Source organism: Leptodactylus fuscus, chromosome 3, assembly GCF_031893055.1.
Source record: "Leptodactylus fuscus isolate aLepFus1 chromosome 3, aLepFus1.hap2, whole genome shotgun sequence".
In the NCBI taxonomy this organism is placed as follows: domain Eukaryota; kingdom Metazoa; phylum Chordata; class Amphibia; order Anura; family Leptodactylidae; genus Leptodactylus; species Leptodactylus fuscus.
Window position 1 is genome coordinate 62277274 of NC_134267.1, and position 6372 is coordinate 62283645.

At 42.9% G+C, this 6372-nt stretch overlaps 1 pseudogene; it reads right to left on the reverse strand.

Moving 5' to 3' along the window:
- Positions 1–794: 794 nt before the first annotated feature.
- LOC142198742 (U2 spliceosomal RNA) lies at positions 795–936 on the reverse strand (annotated as a pseudogene).
- Positions 937–6372: the final 5436 nt, after the last annotated feature.

Here is a 6372-nt window from a genome sequence, read left to right on the forward strand (position 1 = left end):
AAAAAAAACGTGCCCAGGATGTTGTCAGTCAAAAACTTACCCTTCCCCACTCCAAAAGGAGAGGGGGGAGGGGGGTTCCCGACTAACTCTTCCCCACAAGGTCCAAAAGGAGCCGAGCGGAGTCGAGTATCAGTGGGCTAACAGCCGAAGCCGAAAGCCCTCAACTGCCCTTTTCCCCTTGGGACTGCCACCACCCAGGGTACTAGGAGCTGACCTTTGTCCGGTTTCACCTCGGGTTGCCACCACCAAGGTTACTCCCGGACTCAGACCAAGAGCCAGCGTCCCCCCCAGTATACCCAGGGGGGATCAACCAGAGACAGGAGGGAAGCCCATGACAGACTTCACCTCCAGACGACCGTCGGGGGCGTCCCAAAAGGGTATAGCATCCCTTCGTCGCACACAAAAAGTGGACAGAGTGAACAAAAGAGGTGAAAAACATATAAACAATAGGTGAAGTGCCAATCAAGGCCCGGTTCACCGCCGGATCTATAAAAAATTTCCCCGCACTGGTGGACCAGGCATAGGGAGTGGGTGCTCAGAAAAGGTGTTTGCTTGTGCCACGCAATGTGCCTCACTCAGTGGGTTTCCCACACCCAGTGAGTTAAGGCACCTCGGGGTCCACTCTGCCCCCAAGGCCTTCGAGCGCCTCCCGACCCTCCAGCCAAGATCCATGGCATTGAGGTGCCAAGTGGTCGTGTTACCAGCGTCAGCAGTCTTCATCAGCTCCCTACAGTGGCCAGGACCAAACCACTGGCGGAACTGATTACTAGCTGCATCCCCCAGCAACATGCCCAAAGTGGTTCTCATCTCCACAGATTTCGGTCTACTCCTTCCAGGAACGGTCCCAGACCGCGCCAGCCGACAGTTTCACGTACTTTCTGCTTCTGATAAGAACAGATACTACACTTCATCTTAGCCATAAGGCCGAGAAGCGATTCAGTCTAAGCATTCAGTATAAAACCTGGGATCAACTTGTCTTCACCAAATACGTAAACTGGTAAGGGTTCGTTCACATCTGCGCCCGCTCTCCGTTCTGCAGGTTTACGTTTCCTGCACAAAACAGGGCAGGAGATGGAAATTTGCCAGCATCTTTCCAAACCCATTCAAATGAATGGGTTTCAAAAGTGTCCGGCCGTGAGCGTTGTATGCTCTCCGCGGCGAAACCATTTTTTTTTTAAACACAGAGACGGACATGCAGTACTCTGTGTCCGGTTTAAAAAACGCTCACCGGCGCTCACGGCAGGACTCGGCATGACAGGTTTCCATGCAGAAGACAGAAACCTGATAACGGAGTCCAGACGCTGGTGTGAACCCAGCATAACCTGTAATATTTTTTCTTTCAAGAAAGGCATCCAATCCCTCTTTGAACTTGCACAATGAATACACCATCACCACATTCTGTGGCAGTGAGTTCCATAGTCTCATTGCTTTCTGTGTAAAGAATCCCCTTCTATGTTGCTGGTGAAATGTTCTCTCTTTCAGACATAAAGGATGTCCCCTTGTCACTGTCACTGGCCTAGGAGTAAAAAGATCCTTAGAAAGTTCTTTGTGCTGTCCCTTCATGTATTTGTACATTGTTATTAGGTCTCCCCGTAGACATCTTTTTTTTTTTAGCTCACTGCTTTTTAATAGGTTCAGTATTCCGTTCGGGGGAGGGGGGGCTCCAAGCAGACTCCCCGAATGGAGTACCGAACGCAGATGTGAACCAGGCCTTATCCAGTAATTTACTATAAAGTACATAATCTTACATTTATTACTTCAAACAAAAAGCATAACCTTACATTTTTCTACATTAAAGGAGTTATCCCATGAAAAGCATCCTATCTATACTGCTAGTTTATGTGGATTTAAGACTTTTCCTAAATGCATTGCTTTATCAAAACTGCTTTGTTTGCCCGCGATCTTAATTTATTCACTTCATTGTTGACACTGCGTTTCTATGGCCACTGGGCTTATCTACTCATTTCCCAAGTGACATAGCTGCCTGCTCTCAGAGGGAAAGAGAGGGGCTGACAAGCAACGGAGCTCCTCAGATAGAGGAGGGGGAGGTGAGAGCTCCTGGGATTACTGTGCTGTCTATCTTCAGCTTTTCCACTTATCAGCCGGTTTAATTGAATTTGGCTGATAAGGGCTGAGATAGGGAGTCCATTACCTCTGTATGTAATGCAAACTGACTCAAATCCAGCTCTGCTACATCAGCTTCATACTGTAGTAATGCATTTACAACCAATCCCTCATTACTGACTGCAAACATAGCAGAGCAAGTGAAACCCCGCCCACCGGTGTGCCGAGAAATCCAGGAAGTGAAGAGAGCATACAGCCTTCACCACAACAACCAAAGATATGTGGCCATGAATAATTGAACAATAATAGGTAAAATACAAAATATTTATTTAGTCATATATCATAAAATGACAGCAGATGGTAAAGAACATGAACCGGACAACACAACACTAGAGAAATATACAAGGCAGGTGAGAGTATAGATAAATATCATACATAATATGTCATAGAATGTATAATTGTAGACACAATAGGCAAAACAGGTACACACATTCAAATCTTATGCACTTATGAAATCAACCAGTAAAACACTGGACAAATGGATGTAGATTAGAAAAATAGTAAATCGATATATAACTAATTCCAAAAACAACCACCTGGACATATAACTGGCTCCTTCAATAATATCACCACAACAAGTAGCAAAGACTAAATGATACCAAATGGTATCTAGGCCAAATAACACGGAGTAAATACATATACCCACTATATCTATTTGAATAACATGCCCATAAGCCAAATTAAAGTGTATATGCCTAAGTCAAATAAAGAGCCAGTGTAAGAGCCATATATCCCCACACATTAAAGGGTTAAGTACCTGTAGCCATATCTGCAACACTGCCACACCTGCCCTGAAAGAGATGCACCACAAATGCGGGTACCCGGAGGGTCGCCTCAACGCGTTTCGCCAGACGGCTTCCTCAGGAGGCATAACCATACTCCATACACGCAGGATATATATAGAGAGAAAGAAGTAAAGGAGGAGGGGCCGATCATGCATCCGATCGTGCGTCCAAAACAGGTGTATGAGCGCGCCAGCATACGTGATGCTGTCGCACGAGCCGGGCTGCGCATGCGCACACGATCGGCACAGTCAAAGACGTGCCGATCATGTGACTCAGAGGCACATGACCGGGTCGCACGAGAGCAGCGCACGCACGCTGCGCGACTCACCTGAGAGGACATCAAAAGAGATGATAGTGATATATGTATGTGCATCTGGATATAACAATGCAATGGGAACGTGGCAGGAGTTGGCAGCAATATGAATACATATACACATATGCGCATCTAAACATAACCATGCCTTCAAGACACCGCAAAATTTTAATAACATTATATATATATATATCTCTCTAGATGTAATCATGCTGCCTCCTTAATGACTCACAAATATACAGAAAATCATATATATGTGTCAATAACTGTACACAATTTTAATACCAGGAAAATATCACAAAAGTGACTATATATATATATTAAATTTAAAATGTTAAAAGTGAAAGGTGCTAAAGTGACCAGTGCCAAAAAGGTAAGTATAAGGTTATATATGTGTAGTTATACACAATAAAGTGACAACAAAAGTGACAATGAAAGTGAAACGTGCAAAAGTGACAAATACCAATTTATTGTAAAAACAATATAATTACAATAAAAGTGAAAAGTGCAAAAATATGGTAAAAAAATTACACAATAAGTGAATAATATATAAAAAAATTATGACAGACACAACTAATAAATATATGCATAATTTTGTATATATCAAATGAGAAGATTTTCCATTTTCTCCTGTCAAATAAGAAGATTTTCCATTTTCTCCTGTCACATTCTCTTCATACTATAAACCAATATGATGAATCGGATACTCTATAAGCCCCTAAACATAAAAATAAGACAACATATATGAATATACAACACAAAACAACATAAACCTGCTGTATACAAAACATTAAACACAAATAAAATTAAAAACAACCGGACCCTAATCTAAAGAAAAGAACCAAAGTTGACGGCCTCATTTAGGCCGTTAGGTGAAACCGTATCCAGAACAGTGATCCACCGTGTCTCATGTTGCAAAAGGGTTTTTTTGAGATCTCCACCCCTGGATCCTAATTGGATGTGATCAATACCACAGACCCTAAGGCCCCTAGGATTACAGTTATGTGCCTCTTTAAAATGTCTTGGAACTGGTTGCAATTTTTCCAGTTCCAGCACATTAGCTGCTGCCCTGATTCTACTTACGTGTTCAGATATACGTATTTTAAGTGCTCTTGTTGTCATGCCTACATAAATCTGGCCACAAGGGCATGTAGCATGATAAACAACCCCAGATGTGTTGCAATTGATGTTATGTCTAATCTTATAGGATTTAGTACCTGTCGAATCAACAAATTCCCTAGATCTTATCATATAGGGACACATAGAACACTTACCACACGGATAAAAGCCCCACTTTGGGCCCTTATAGCCAAAAATCCCCGTAGGTTTACAGATATAATGGCTATCCACCAGAAGATCACGAAGATTGCGAGATCTTCTCCACGTAACACTCGGTCTTGCTGGTAAATGTTTAGCAACATCTGGATCTGTTAAGAGAATCGGCCATCTTGTTTCCAGGACATCATATATGTCCCGCCATTGTGAGTTGAAGGTCGTGATGAATCGAAGATTTGAATTTGTATCTTGTCTGGCATTTCTAACACGCCGTTTACTATCATGGGTCAGTAAAGAAGCACGAGTTGACTGTTTAGCACGATCATAGCCATTTTTGATGGCTGTAGGTCTGTACCCTCTCTGATGAAAACGTGAGGCGAGGTCTGCGGCCTGTTCTTCAAAATCAGAATCCTGCGAACAAATACGTTTCGCTCGCAGGAACTGACTAATTGGAATTGCATCAATAGTTTTGTAAAAATGAGCAGATGTAGCATGTAGGAAGGAGTTGGTTGAGGTTTTCTTCCTAAAAAGATTAGTCGAGAGATTACCTTCGGAGTCACAGGAAATTAGAAGATCAAGAAAATCCACCTGGTCAACACTAAATTTCCAAGTTAAATGAATGTTTAAATCATTAACATTCAAGGCACACAAAAATTGCTCGAGCTGCGACGCCGAGCCACTCCAAATGAAAAAAATATCGTCGATATATCTGGACCAACGGAGTACGGCGTCAAAACCTGGGATAAAAGGAACAACCTCCCTCTCCCACAGCCCCAAGAACAAATTAGCATATGAGGGCGCACAGGCCGCCCCCATTGCAGTTCCTTGGAGCTGCAGGAAGGGGAGGTCCTTAAACAAAAAATAATTGTGGGTTAACAAAAATTTAAGTAATTCCAAAATAAACAAAATCAATTCAGGGTCTAAATTAGTCATGGATAAGAATGTCTTTGACGCTCGCACTCCGTGGTCATGGCCAATAGACGTGTAGAGTGACTCGACGTCGCAGGTCACCAAGATTGTGCCAGGGTCAAGATGGATGTCATCAAGCTGCCTTAGCATGTCTGAAGTATCCCTAACATACGAAGGGAGCGTTTCTACACATCCCTTAAGGTAATGATCCACAAACCGGGAAATACCTTCACATAAATTCCCCTTCCCTGAAACTATAGGTCTACCCGGAGGGACCTCTAAATTTTTGTGAACCTTGGGAAGGAGATATAACGTGGATATTCTAGGGAAGTCAACTGTAAGCCCAAGTCTCATCTCTTCATCAATGATACCTAAAGAACATGCATCGCACAAAATGCGATCAAGTTCAGTCTTAAATTGTATTGTAGGGTCAGATGGAAGTCTGCGATAGCATTTCTTATTATTCAACTGTCGAAATGCCTCCATTTCATACATCTGCGCCGGCCAGATCACGACGTTTCCCCCCTTGTCCGCAGGTTTGATGACCACATCTTTCAAATCACGTAATTCACGTAAAGACCTGCGCTGATTAAATGTCAAATTGAACTCTGATATATTTTCAGGAATCTTAGCCAAGTCTTGTTTCACAAGTTTAACAAAAATTTCAACTGCAGGGCTAAAGGACAAGGGAAGGAAACGCTGCGACCGGCGACGCAGATGATTTGGTGGAGCGACAGATTCACTAGGACCAATAGAAGGCCTCCCTATTGGATCACTACAATCATCAGAATTATTCTGTTCAGACAAAAGGGACACAAGATCACTAAAAACCTGTTGTTCAACACTAGGGCCGCAATTAGAGTCCCCATCCTGTCCATCCAAAAGAGATTGTAAATCAGCAGTAGCTTGTTGTTCAATAACAGAAAGGTCATTGTAATTGCACTCCACCCGATCTTTAATTTTATT